The 15,204-nt window shown below is 40.2% G+C and overlaps 1 pseudogene; it reads left to right on the forward strand.

Annotated features, from left to right (window-relative positions):
• Positions 1-7,825: 7,825 nt before the first annotated feature.
• LOC115803748 (ubiquitin-conjugating enzyme E2 W pseudogene) lies at positions 7,826-8,585 on the forward strand (annotated as a pseudogene).
• The last annotated feature ends 6,619 nt before the right edge of the window (positions 8,586-15,204 follow it).

The following is a 15,204-nucleotide window of genomic DNA, read 5'->3' on the forward strand; positions in this document are numbered from 1 at the left end:
CATACCCCCACTGCAGACACAGGCAGATGCAGCATCAAAATAAATGAATTGCCTCGTGCAGGGCAGCTGGCCTCCTCGCAAAAGGATGGATAGGACTGGTTAGAGAGAGCTTGACACTTGTGTTGCGGATCCATTAATGTCAGCCACAGGTTAATTCTGAGCAATTTCCAGGTGATCCAATAATTCATTAAACTGATGAAAACAGGTCTTTGGAAAATCGAGCCAGTGACAGATAGTAAGCCAATGATCTATTGTCTGGAGAGGAGTAAGTGTCTTCTGTTCCATTCCTCAGTCTGTTGAGTGAATCGAAGTGTGCAGGGAGTACAAGATAGGTGTGAATTCCACTTAATGGGCATCGTTTCGGCCCAGCGTGGCGTGCCCTTCATACTGCTTGTTTCATCCAGTATTTAGGTGGAAGGAGGCATGATGTAGAACGAAGATATGGATACGGGGATCAGGCAAAGCTGAATGTCTGCTCTGCCAGTTCCTGGCTTCTGTGACCTTGGGCAAGCCACTTCACATTTCTGAGCCTCCATCTGGTTCACCTCTTCAACTGGGGTCATAATATATTCTCTCCTGTACTCAGGGGTGGCTGTAGTAAATGAACATTATGGAGCACAGTGCCTAGAACATCACTGGGGACTCCATACATAGTGATAACAAAGATGGGTGAGCTTTTCCCTTTAATGGACATACAACTCAGTGTGAACATTCATACTGCTGTTGCAAGAATGTTCAGAATGCTGACCTAGACCTGCAAGGACAGCAAAGTTTCCCAAGGTAAAGTCATTGGGAAAAAGTGGAAAATCAGAAGACTAGGAATATGAGTGATGGGATTTGGCGGGTGCTAGTGAATGGGAAGCAAAGGGTCCTAGGTTTGAATAGAAGAATTAGTGAAGGACAACTTGGGACCTTTTTTCCAAGTGGCAGTGGAGGGGGTGAGTGGTGTGAAGGAAAGTGTCATGCTTAGAAAATGATATTGCAGTTGGTTTGATGTCTATATGGAGAAAGTAGTATCTAAACTTGGACTTATAACATCTTAGATGTAGAAGAAATCTCAGAAATGAGTGGAAGAAATCTCAGAAATGAATGGAAGAACTGATGTTCCTCAATCCTTGTAGTTTTGGCTAGTCACCATCCTTTTCACCATCTGGTGACAGCATTTCTATATTCCTCAGGGGCCCACTCCTTCCAAGGTGCATACATATCCCATTTTCTATATATGTCCTTTCATCTTTTACCAGTGTGAAGTCTGTCATAGCCATAGCAAGTCTAGAAAGGAATTGTGACCTTCCTCTGCTGAAAATACCTAAAAGCCACAAAGATACCTGAAAAAGATGCTTACCATGGATTATCGTTACCATAAGTAGATCCCTACTCTAACAAAGTACATTTAGAGGTTTATGGGTATCTGTTGGAAATCTGTTAGAAAAACCCTAGTTTTTCTGGGAGACCATAGACCCTAAGAACCTTCAAGAGGAACTCTGAGCTTTGGCATCCTCATAGTGTGTATAAGGCTTTAACTTGGTTTGTCTTCTCAAAACTGAAAATTAGCTTGAAATCAGAGAAGGCCTGGAAATGCTTAGAGCATAATCCAACACTGCCCCCGTCCCACACACACTTTGGAGGTGTGTCCCTAAATATTCACCAGTTCTTCCTGTAAGAGTAGTATATTTTTCTGATCTACTGATGTTAGATTTATCCACGTGACTTGCTCTGGCCAATGGCATATGAGTAGATGTAATGTAAACCATGTTCAAGCAAAAGTTTTAAGACTGTGTGTTTTTATCTGGTCTCTTGGGGCTTTGACAGGGACTGTTCCTTCAATCTGGGTCCTGAAATGAGAAGGTATGTGGAACAGAGCTGTAGCAGACCTGTGACTACCAGCATATAAAGAGATGGTGAAAAAAACCTAAGTTGTTGTAAGCCACTGAGATTTTGGGGTTGCTTGTTACACAGCATAACCTATTAAAGCTAACTGATACAGGAGGTAAGAGGGGTCATTGGCTAAAGAGCTGTTTTTTAAACATTTTAATAGAGGCCAGAGATTAGTTTCTCATGCTAAACTTAAACTTACTCCTATGGAATATTGATTGCTTCTACTCTTTCCACTGCTTTGGGAGTTTGGTGACCCAGTGGATCTGATTTTTCAGGCTGATTATGTGCGCATGTGAAGTGTGTGTGTGTGATGAAGCTTCCCAGACTGAGCTCATGTAAAAAGGACACTTGATCCTGCTTAAAGCCAGCATGGACTCAGCCTTTAGGAGCTGTGTTTCCCAAAGCGATTATAGGTAATCAGAGGTTCATTATTCAGGGGCTGATTATTCCACCTCTTTTCTTCTTTTAGTATAGATCTAGACCATCTCATTTACATGAGCTCTACTCTTCAATCGTGACAGCAAGAAGCTAAGGGAGAAGCCCAAAGCCACTTCTCTGCCTGCTGACTCATCGCTATGTCAGAAGTGAGCCATCAGTACCTGCCAGGCACTGTCTTGGCACTGATTAGATATGATCTAGTTTAATCTTTATGGCCATCCATGAGATAAGTGTTACTATCTCCATTTTACGGATGACAAAATTGAGACTGATACGTTAAACCACTTGCCCAGAATCACACAACCGGTGGTAGAGCTGGAATATAGAATCAGGTATTTATCTGTGTTTTCATGACTTCAGTTAGTACCAAAAAAAATCCAAAACTGATTTAAATGAAGGATAAAGTCAAATGAATGAAAACAGTACCTATGTACCAGGTAGCAGTTGGGCTGGAGAGCTCCTATAATAATGTTATGGAAAAACGTGAAGCTAAGAGGCAAACTCACAAATCTGAGACCACAGGGAGAGGGAACAAGATAAACCAACAATGAGCACCAGTCCTTTTTGTTTTTTGTCCACTGTATGTAAATTGGCTCCTTGAGAAGATCTTGCAGAAAGTGGCAGGAATAGAGGGTAAGCAGACTCTGTTTCTATTTTGGGAGGTTCCTCTTTCCTTCAACATGAAAAAACAATAGCTTTTGTTTAACCCCCTAAACAGTTTACTCTTATACCTCATGCAATGTGAAACTGAGAAATGGGTGACTGTGTACTTTGAACAGTAATATTGTCCTCAGCTGGTGCTATTAGTGATGCGACAGAGGTATTTAATTAATTATCACTGACATATGTTTGTGCTAATTTATGAGACTGGTTAGCTTGCACATTGCATCTGAACTCTTGCCTGCCGAGAGAGCTTCCTGAATACAAAGCAATTCCTAACTTGAAGCTAAAGAAAGAATGAAAGAAATCCTAGAATATTTTAAGTTTGGCAAGTCCTGATGGGTGACTTCTCAGTGGTTCTCCCCCAAGGGAGATTCTGTCCTCCACAAGGGACGCATGGCAATGTCTGGAGACATCTATGGTTATCACAGTGGAGGTGGGAGTTCAGGGAGGGTTACTACTGGCATCTAGTGGGCAGAAGCCAGTGAAGCTGCTAAACATCCTACTGTGCACAGGACAGCCTCCACCACAAAGAATGATCTGGTCCCAAATGTCAGTAGTGTTAGGGTTGAGAAATCGTGACCTAGCTTAATACACCTGCTTTAACCAACATCCAGAGAGGGAAAGGGGCTCACCTGAGGTCACACAGCAACTTGATGGTAGAACTGGGCAGCAGAGTGATGTGCAGTTGTTAGAAGCACAGACTCTGGAGTCCAAAGGTGTGGCTCCCAATCGTGGATATGACTCTCACTAACTTGGGAAACTTGGGCAAGTTACTTAGCTGTGCCTCAGTGACCTTGCCCAGAAAATTGGGATGATGATGGTGTCCACTAATAGGCTTTTGAGGGTAATCCAATGAGGTAAAGCATGTATAGACTTGGCATAGGACGTGTGCTTTATTTATTGTTAGAATTCTGTACCTTCTTTTCAGCAAGATTCACTGTACGCTAAGATGCATTATTATAACGATTATAAATATAGGACAAGAAACGTCCATGCAAACCTTGTGAGCTCCTTCTCTGTCCAGTGGTGGAGAGGCCTCTAAGTTACCAAGAACCACTTACTTCTGTGGTGACTCTGGTCTCATGATCCAAGGAGGTGGCAATGACTCTGAAGTGTGTGTGCAACAGCAAGTGAACATTCTTCTTCTTTAGTTTGATAACCTCAGCACTCCCGCTCTCCTTTATAAAGTGGTGGACAGCGTGGTGGGCTGAGTAATGCTCCTCCGCCCCCAAAAGATACCCAAGTCCTAATCCCTGGATCCAGTGAATGTTCCCTTATGCAGCAAGGGGAGCTTTGCAGCTCTGATAAGGATCTTGGAGGGGGTGGGGGATGATCCTGGATTATCTGGGTGGGTCCTACATGTAATCACTAGGGTCCTTATAGAAGGGAGGCAGGAAGGTCAAAGGAGCAACAAGATGAGCTGGTGATAGAGGCAGAGGGAGAAAAGGCCACGTGATACAGGGCCACAAGCCAAGGAGTTGAGGACAGCCTCTAGAAGCTGAAAAAGGCAAGGGAGCAGACTCTTTCTCAGCGCCAACAGAAGAAACTAACTCTGCAGACACCGTGACTTTAGCCTGTAAGACTCATTTCAGACTTCTGACCTTCAGAACAGTAAGAGAATACATTTGTTTGAAGCCACTCAATGTGTGGTCACCTGTTACAGAAGCGACAGGAAACGAATACAGAGGGCTGTTATGGGGAGGGGGGGCACAGCTGCACAGGGGGCTGAGACTCCCTTCTGGGGAGATGCTGACCCCTTCATACCTGAGGTTCAAGGTTATAGGATATCTCTGCTGACTCATGTGGTCCTGACTGAGGTCACCACAAACCATGAGAGCCGGGGTAGGAGTGAGCAGCTGGGAGACTCACCACAGAGGCAGGGAGAAGCTGGACTGGGGTTGGGGGCTGAGACCAGGCTGTCATTGGGGGGCAGGTTGGTTCTGTGAGAGTGTGAGGCCGTGGCTGAGACCTTTCTAGAACCAGATGCCCTGACACTGCAGATGTAGGTTAGGAACCAAGGCCTCTGACATGAAAAACTTGAAACAGGTGTTGTCCTAACAGGGGTGAGATGACTATAGATGGTGGACCTGAGAAATCCCGGCCTGGGGTGCTTGGGGTCAATGCCCAGCAAAAGCACAGGGTGGGCTTGTAATGACCACACCTGAACAGCATCACCATGAGGGCAGGAGATGCAGTGAGAGAGGAAGAAAATGGAACCACACGTGGTTTCCAGCAAATTATCAGGTGAAGCTGAGGCGGACAGCATCCTCTCTTGCTATAAACATAGAGTTAGGCAGGATAACACATCATAAAAACATGAGGATACCTACCCAGAATTCTGGTTATTCTGAACCAGAATAAGAGAAGTGAACTCAGGCCGATGGAAGGCTGGGAGGATGCTGCCTGAAGTTTAGAGCAGTGGCGCTCCTCGGAGTAGCACTGCCTCTTGGGGGGCATGTGGGAGGATTTAGGGCGTTTTTATTTCTTTTTTACATCTTTATTGGAGTATAATTGCTTTACAGTGTTGTGTTAGTTTCTGCTGTATAACAAAGTGAATCAGCTATATGCATACGTATATCCCCATATCCCCTCCCTCTTGTGTCTCCTTCCCACCCTCCCTACCCCACCCCTCTAGGTGGTCACAAAGCACTGAGCTGATCTCCCTGTGCTATGCAGCTCCTCACACTGGTCAGAATGGCCATCATGAAAAAAATCTACAAACAATAAATGCTGGAGAGGGTGCAGAGAAAAGGGAACCCTCTTGCACTGTTGGTGGAATGTAAATTGATACAGCCACTATGGAGAACAGTATGGAGGTTCCTTAAAGAACTAAAAATAGAACTACCATACTACTTTGTCCCCCGCCCCACCCACCCACCCAGGGGACATGTGGCAGTGTCTGGAGACATCTGTGATTGCCACAGCGGTGGGGGAGGAAGACTTGCTCCTGGCACCTAGTGGGTGGAGGCCAGGATGCTGTTAACTTCCTAGTGCACAGAAGAGACCCCCAACAAGGAATTGTTTGGCGCCCCATGTCAATAGGGCTGCAGTTGAGAAAGCCTCGTGTAAAGAGCAAATGTTGTGAGATCATGCTCGAAAAGAGCTGGCCTGACTCCTGGCTCATGGAAGGTGCTCAGGAATTAGAACCTTTTTTCTAGAGCTTAACCATCTGCTGGGGTAGCTGTTTCCAGACCTGGGGAATGAGCTGGGGCCTGGGAAGGAAGGGAACAACACTACCATCATTAAATGTTATTCTTTTTACCACCACTGTTGTTGTTATGGTTATTGCTAGTGACTGGTATTTGTTGAGATCCTCTGGAATCCTGTTTTCAGTGCTTTCCATGTAATGACGGACAACAACGCCACAAAGTTCCTGCAGTAGGTCTTATTATTACGTCAGTTTCACAGAGAAGGAAACTGAGTGCCTGTCTTAATCTGTTCAGGCTGCTCTAACATGGAGGAAGCTCCCTGGAGTCCCTATTATAAAGGCACTAATCCTATTCGTGGGGGCTCCACCCTCATGACCCAGTCACCTCCCAAAGACCCCACCTCCTAATGCCATCACCTTGGGGGTTAGGTTTCACCTTATGAATTTTGAGGCGGGACACAAACATTCAGTCTCTAACAGTACCTGTACATGAGGGGCTGGTCACGGAGCGCTCATACGTCTGCTGTTTACATAGCTGTTCACAGTGCTTCTCTGAGGATTTCAATGCTCAGGAAACAAGATCCTCTCCTGATCCATTGGTGTTTCTCCAAATGATCATGGGACCTTCCTATGGGGTGGAGAGAGGAATTTAACATCTCAGTTACATCTCCCAGGGTTCAGAGAGGTTAAGTCATGTGCCTAAGGTCACACAGCTGGTAAGTGAGAGAGCTCTGCTTGTGACCACAGAGACAAATTCCACTCCAGAAGTCACAGGAACTGCTGATGTTCTGTTTGTCCTGGACCACATTCTGCGGGTAGCTAGGAGTGAGGGAGTGAGGCTAGGCTTATGCAAGGACCTGCTTGCATTCCAGCTGCAGTCTTTACTGCCTGAATCAGGCAGGTGGCTTTTAATCACCCACTACCTGTGGCACCCCCTGGGCTGTGAGAGATGCTTATTCCTCTCATCTTAATTAATTTTCAGCTGCTGTTTTTGTTTTTGTTTTTTATTCCCCCGGTTGACAAACTGAGTTTCTACACTACTTGTCTCAAACTTCCTTGGTTTCCCTGCAATGTCTAACATGTTATTGGGAAAAGAGAAAAAGAGGGAAACAAAGCATTTCTTCAGTTTTAAGCATATATATATTTCAGTAGATGCTCATTTATTTCCAGATTTTGTATTTGTGAATTTGCTTACTTGCTACAATTTTTTCATCATCCCCAAATGAAAACTTGCGGTACTTTGGTGGTTATTTGCAGCCATGCACAGAGTTGCAAAAAATTCCAGTCATTCAACATGCACATTCCCAGCTGATTTGCACAGCTTTGATGAGACAACCAGGCTTTGTTGTTGCAGTTCTCACACTGCAAACAAGTGCTCTTTTTGAAGTCTGTTTAGCACTACTGCTATTTGCTTTTTTGTCCTTTTTATTGGTGATTTCGCTGTTTAAAATGGTCTCCAAGTAAAGAGCTGAAGTGCTGTCTGGTGTTCCTAAGTGCAGTAAGGCTGGGACATGCCTTATGGAGAGAACAGCTAGATAACAGGCAGGGGTCATAGTGCTGCTGGCCCTGAGACTAACATTAATGAATCAACATTAATATTAAAAGGCTTTTAAACAGAAACACACTTAAAACAAAGTTCTGTATTGATTATTCGATGAAAATGCTGTGACCAGAGGTTTACAGGAACCTAACCTGTATTTCCCCTAAGAACAATGGTTCAGTGTTCGCTAAATCGGTGTTCTCAAAACTTTATGGTACATGACTCTTGTGAATAATGCACCTTTTTTGGTCTCAGTTTATGTTCCCAGCAGTCTGTAAGGTAGGTACCATTCCACTCAACAGTTGAAGACACTGCATCTCCGAGAGGCTTAGCAGGTTGCCTGTGGTCACACAAAACTAGAAATCAAACCCAGTTCTGCCAGAATGAATCATCCACGCTCTTTCTATAAAATTTTGCTGATTCTAGAATTTGCTGAATTGAACCATGTTGAACGTTCAAAAGCACCTCATTGATGGCGTCAATGCAGAACGACTACAAAAAGAACCGTTGGCTTTGCAAAATGACCCACCTCCCGGAATGACTTTAAATGAAAAGTGTTCAAAATTCATTTACACAGTGGATTGTAGATATGGAAGGAGCACCAGGTACCTTATATGAAGGGGAAAAATTTCAACTTCTATTTAAGTTTAGTAGTCGATATCCTTTTGACTCTCCTCAGAGATGACCACCAGAATTCTTTTTATGTTCGAACGTGTAACAAGACTCCAAAGAAAACAAAATGGTGGTATCATGATGATACTTGTTGATGCCACTGTTATCATCCTCCTAGCAGGAGATAGTCCTACTGAGAAAATGAGCACTTTGATCATTCAGTCTTTGAACTTTAACCTTTGACTGGAAATGACCTATAGACAAAGAAGACTACTTCCTTATACTGCATTTTTACTTGTGTGCATTCTGGGCGCATGCTGATCGCTGGTTCAGTCCAGGCAACTGACATGCTTTTATTAGTCATACAGTATTGATGCAGGTGTCAGGAAATGTCAAATATAATTCCATTTTTAATTTTTATTTTTTATTCTTTTAAGCTTTTGGAAAACTTCCAGGTCCTCATGTACTGTGCAATAACAATGACTTCCTTGGAGGTTTTGGGACGTTCATTGCCGGCAACAGACGTTGTAACAGGAAAAATTTTCATCAACTCCTGCCACCCAATGATTAATGCATGATAGGGCCTATGAAATGAACTTATCCGTTAGAGTGGGATTATAAATAAAGTGAGGGATCCAACATCACTTTGAAAGTCACCCCAACTGCTTATATTTGGATTCTATCCACTGTGAACCTAAGGTTAACAGCATGAATTAACATGCGTTTTTAAAGGACTGTAATGAAAGATCATTGCGTATTTATTGAATTGTTTATATCTGCTGTCAAATTGTTTTGACATGGACGGTTTTCAAGTAACATTGGCAGAGAGGTAGAATACGTTATCCCTCTGGTGAAAATGAATTCATCTGTTGTATATAGTTCCTCAATCTCTGAAGTAAAAGTAATATAGGGTATTGTAAAGTAAATATAGTATTTATAGTAAAGTAAAGGTAATATAGGGTATGAATGGTTTAATAAAGGCTTTATTTTGTAAGAAAAATGACAGCAATGATTAAACTGCTGCAGTCCATAATTTGGGCTTGTTATTTGTACATTAACGATTTTTTTTCCAAGTAGATTACACTCTGTTACTTCCTGCTAGCCATCAGCATTAAGCCCTGCTGCCTAAACACTATTTCATTTATTTATGTTTGGAAAATCCATAAACATTTTTGTCTGCAATTTTGTTTCTTTTGTTATGTTTTAAGTCAAGTTTGAACGTTACAATACTTTAACTGAAAAACTTTTGTCAAGTTTTTCCTTGTAAATTTTCTTTATTTGTAAGCATCATCTTGTCCTTCAATCCTGTACCCTAAAATAAGGAATACATTTTGACAGAGGCTTAATGTTTTAACAAAGGAGTGTGGACATTTTTATTTTAAAATTTAGGTAAAAGTACACTATAGAATATGGCATGTTTGCTTATTTGTCTCACACAACCATACAGTTTTGTTCTGGAGGGATTTGTTTTGTTTTGTTTTGCTTTGCTTTGTTGGTATTTAAGACTTTGCTTACAGCTAGATAATATTTTTCTATAGAAAAAAGTTTTTTTGAAGGGTCCAGCTCTCAGTACCATGTAAGTTAATGATACTGTAACTAGGTTCTCTTTTTTAAAAAGCAATTAATGTATTTTATAAATTATCTTTTCACATATGCAAAATCTGTTTCTACTACAACGTTACTTTTACTAATGCCTATTGTTGCACTCTTTTTGACATATCCTGCAGTGAATATATGAATCAATTTGGCCTTAAAAATGAAAGCCAGTTGGCTAAAAGGTTTGAAATATGTACCCCAGCAAAACCTTCCAATCAATAATTGGCAAAGAATATTTTACAAATTGTTTTTAATCTCTGTATAGATGACATTTTGTAGCTTTGTACATGTTAATTAAAAGTGTATAATTTTATACTCTAAAAGGATAATTGTTGAACTCAGGGGTGGGTAGACTTCTAAAATATGTCTGCTGTAGAAATAACTGGAAAAACATTTTAAACTATGGCCAGCCACCAAACTGTGGACACTGTTTATACTGTTAGTTAGCAACTACCACTGTTTAAACTTAGAAGCATTTTGTTCTTGACTAGATGTACATAAGTTCTCACAGTAGTAGTCCTTACCAGTATTATTAATTGGCTGATTCAACCAAGACAAAAAAATGTTTTTTGGAATGCTTTGAACTACTCTTAGTTTTTAACTGCTTTTTAATATGAAAATTGCAGCTGTAAATTATGTATTTTTCATATTTTACATAACTGCTCTAAACTACTGATTCACTTGATCATTCTCTGGGTGGGGTAGGGGGTCTCTCTCCATACTGCTGGTCCTCTTACTAAAACACTTTTATAAAGAAATGACCTGTGACATTTATTCACCAAAGGAATTAATATACCAGGTCAAAGATTAACAATGCTACTGTATAGATTAATAGGTCATACATAGCCTCAATTGAGTTTTTTAATACAAATAATAGTATTTTAACATACCTCTCTCTCTACATAGAGATACCGTACAATAAATTAAAATGACACAGAGGAAAGTAAAGGAAAACCAAATAATTTTGGTACATTTTATGGTTTAAGGAGAAGAAGATAGGATGAAATATCCTAAAATATAGAAGCACCAACCATTCAAAATTTGCAATCTGATAACACCTTATGCATTACTTCCTTGAACTTAGGAATCATTGAAAACTCCTGTACACTTAGATTTAATTAAGTTAATTTTAAATGTTAAGTTACATAATTGAAAGACATAAGATGTTTACCTGAGTCATTGCTTAAGAGAGGGCAATTAACAGTTTTGTAATAATAAAAAGAATATTTCTCTGTACTGCATTGTTGAATGACAACCAGAATAAGAAAGTGTACATGGGAACATGCTACTTCCCTCTTCCCTGCATTCCCTCTGTGAGGCACTATCGCTGCATAGGTCTACAGAATTATACCTTCAGATTTAGGACAATATGTACTCTCTTCTTTTTTATTTATTTATTTTAAGGTCATTCTTCTGGTTTGCCAAATTCTGTTAAGGCAGTGATACATTCAGTTCCTTATTTTGCATGAACTTGGTGTCCTTTCAAAATAAAATTATGTCAAGTAGGTAATTAATACCATAGATTTTAAAGAGAGAAACGGTTTTCAGTTTTTTAAGATAAATTTTTAAAAATAAATTTTACGGCTGTTCTCTTAAGGAATTTAATATTCATCTCTAAAGGACTTACTTGTAATGTACAAATTCCTCTTTTTTAGCTAGCAGGGAAATAAGGCTTTTTTTAAATCCTTGGGAGAAGATGCTAAAAATAGCTTTTATATAGAGTTCATCTGGAGAAAGATCGTTTTGACTAGGTATATAAATATTTGGTATAAAGTAACTAGAATAGTTTACTACTTTTTCCCTTCTGAAATTTTAACTATATGCAAAAATATATATCATTAGATTCCTGTGGTGGATAACAATTTCTTCAGATCTTAATTGTGACTGCTCAATTGTTCCCAAATGATTAATGATTTGAAAATGGTATGTAACCACATATTACTTGTTTCTGGTAATCAAGTCTTATTTTTTATAAAGAGCTGAGGCTTGACCATATGATTCTTTTCTGAGGATTCATTGTTATCAAAATCAGCTACTGCATTATTCTATTATGCTCATGCCTTTGCATCATTAAGATCCGTGAAGAAGTCATCTTTTAATCTGCACCTTCTGGCCTTAATCCTCTTTGCAGTCTTTATTTTTATTTATTTTTATTTTTTTTTTTTGCGGTATGTGGGCCTCTCACTGTTGTGGCCTCTCCCATTGCGGAGCACAGGCTCCGGACGCGCAGGCTCAGCGGCCATGGCTCACGGGCCCAGCCGCTCCGCGGCATGTGGGATCTTCCCGGACCGGGGCACGAACCCGTGTCCCTTGCATCAGCAGGCGGACTCTCAACCACTGCGCCACCAGGGAAGCCCTGCAGTCTTTATTCTTATTCCTCCTTTATTTTTCTTCCTTCCTGTCTACTCACAGATACCAATGGATCAGTCTTCAGTGTCCTTCTGACCTCTCAGTTTTTCTTCCCTCTTTCCTCCCTTCTTTCCTTCCTTCCCTTTCTTCTCCCTTTCCCTTTCTTGAGGTTAGGAAATCCAGAGAAGGAGGATTATTAAAATTATATGAGAAAAATATTTGAATAAAAAGACTCCATCCTACAAATAAAATAATTTCCAATACCTAATTTTAGTCCACCAGTAGATGCCAAACTTGTTGAATAACTGACTACTTGATAAATAAGCTGTTGTTAGCTATAATTTAGTTCTTAAATGCTGGTATTGAGGGAATTTTGTTTACTTTTTGAATGTGACTCCTCTCTCAAAGCCTAATTATTCCCCAAATGAATTAAATTACTTATTTTGGTGAAAGTGTTTTTCCATTTAAGTTTCTAAACCATTCTGTGATTTGGAACTATTTTCTAAAGATAATAATTTATGGGAGACTTCTACTTTCTCAGCATAAATTAAAGACAGACTTATACACACCATTATCATTAGAGGCCCATGGAATCTAAGCAAACTTAGATCTCTGTCCTTCAAGTTGAAGTTCTGGTTCTGACTATGGTCCTGATAATTAAGGTGTTTATTGTGACTTTAATTCTCAAATGTTAGCATTGGGACTTATAGTTGGGGATGAATCTCCAACATTATTACATGAATATCTTTCTTATGAAAAATTTTCTGTTAATAAAATAGTGTGATATCTGACACCATTTTGAATATGTGGAAGGAATGTTTGAAGAGAAGCCAGTACGTCTTCACATACGTAAAGAACTCGAGTTTTGCAAGTTGAGCGCAGCTGATTGCGAAAGGAGAAACAGTTCTTGTTCTATTTCTTGGCACGTATACCATCAGGGTTTTGAGAAAAGTTTGCTCCTACAATAATTCTCAGAGCTGTTTTCTCAAAGGCAAAAGCACGGTTTCAGAACTCACCGGGCTGTGGCTTGTTAGGTGTGACTTCACTTGTCAGATTTCCTGGCACATCAAATTATTGAATAATCTTGCTTCTCTAATTAAAAACCTGAAACAGGACAAATAAAGAATTTGGTAGATTGTGTCAGATACCCTGGAAATGCAAGTCTCTTCATAGTTAATCACAGATTGTTTACATAATGCAAATTGATTGCCAAGCTCAAGGAACATAGTTATTTGAATAGATTATTAGGTCAGTTATCTAGTACCCGAAAATCAGGTGCATGTTCGAGTCATAATGGATATGTTATTTTTAGTTGGTACCATTTTTCTCTCAATATTCAGAAATACAGATTGTGCATTTTATTGATAGGAATGGAAGCTCATGCTTGAAGATTTGCATAGGGAAGATGTATGTATTTTATAAAATCAAGTTGTAAAATATGTAAAGCTACTGCTTTTTAAATAAAATATAAATGTTGACAGATAAATCTATATATTATTTATTTTAAATACATGTATGAAACTTTTGTTAGTTGAATATAAACTACATTGTGTGCTTTATGGAATTCAGTAACTTTTAATAATAAAGCAGTTGTCAATAAAAAAAGAAGCACCTCATTTTAAAAAATTTTTTTTTGCGGTACGCGGGCCTCTCACTGTTGTGGCCTCTCCCGTCGCGGAGCACAGCCTCCAGACGTGCAGGCTCAGAGGCCATGGCTCACGGGCCCAGCCGCTCCGCGGCACGTGGGATCTTCCCGGACAGGGGCACGAACCCATGTCCCCTGCATCGGCAGGCGGACTCTCAACCACTGCGCCACCAGGGAAGCCCAGCACCTCATTTTTAAAGTGGGGTACAGGCTGACCTCGGAGATACTGTAGATTCAGTTCCAGACAAATGCAATAAAGTGAGTTATGCAATAAACTGAGTTACATGAATTTTTCGGTTTCCCGGCACATATAAAATTTATGTTCCCACTGTATTGTAGTCTATTAAATGTGCAAAGCATTATGTCTAAAAAAATATGTTCATGCCTCAATTAAAATATACTTTATTGCTAAAAAGTGCTAACCATCACCTGAGCCTTCAGTGAGTCATGATAGCATCAAAGATCACGGATCACAGGTCATCATGACAAACATAGTAATAATGAAAAAGCTTGAACTATTGCGAGAATTACCAAAATGTGACACACAGACACGAAGTGAGCAAATGCTGTTGGGAAAATGGTGCTGATAGACTTGCTTGATGAAGAAATGCCACAAACCTTCAATTTATTTTTTAAAAATCTGGGAAGTGTGATAAAATGAAGCACAGTGAAATGAGGGACGCCTGTAGCTTTTTATTGTTTCCATCTCTTCCCACTGCAGAAGGAGGTAGCTTATAGGGTGATGAGCTCGGGCAAAACAAAACACCCCAAGACAAGACCAAGCTCCTAGTGCCTTGGGAGAAGCAAAGTCAAAGTTTAAATATACCTTTTTAATCTAGAAGAGAGGGTGAGCCTTAAATCAGTAAAACCACTGCATTTTTGCCTTTCTATTGATTTCTTTTTTTTTTTTTAATAGATCTTTGTTGGAGTATAATTGCGTCACAATACTGTGTTAGTTTCCTATTGATTTCTTTGTTTCAGTTAGCAAGACTTTTTTTTTAGGTTAGTTAGGCTCTTTTATAAGTTTTTATATTGAGATTTTTATGCTTTCATTTGTTTTGCTCTGAGCACCTAATGATTTCTTTTACTGTCTTTTATGTCTGATCTGCCCCGAACAGTCATAAGAATGGCCCATAAACTAGTTCCTCCAGCAATCCATGCATTGCTGTGTGAAACTTTATAAAGGAGAGGGTCATGTGACTCACAAGTCATCTGAGGACACCCTGCCCCATTTCCTTACAATTGACACAAGCCCCCTATCCCCCACTCAGCTGGAAAATTTAATCTCTGCTCCAAGATTTCTGCAGATTCCAGGGTCGTATATTCTTAAGGTTA

The sequence above is a fragment of the Delphinapterus leucas genome, chromosome 15, assembly GCF_059928025.1.
Source record: "Delphinapterus leucas isolate spDelLeu-1000000601 "Yukka" chromosome 15, BTC_Dleu_Yukka2, whole genome shotgun sequence".
Classification (NCBI taxonomy): Eukaryota; Metazoa; Chordata; class Mammalia; order Artiodactyla; family Monodontidae; genus Delphinapterus; species Delphinapterus leucas.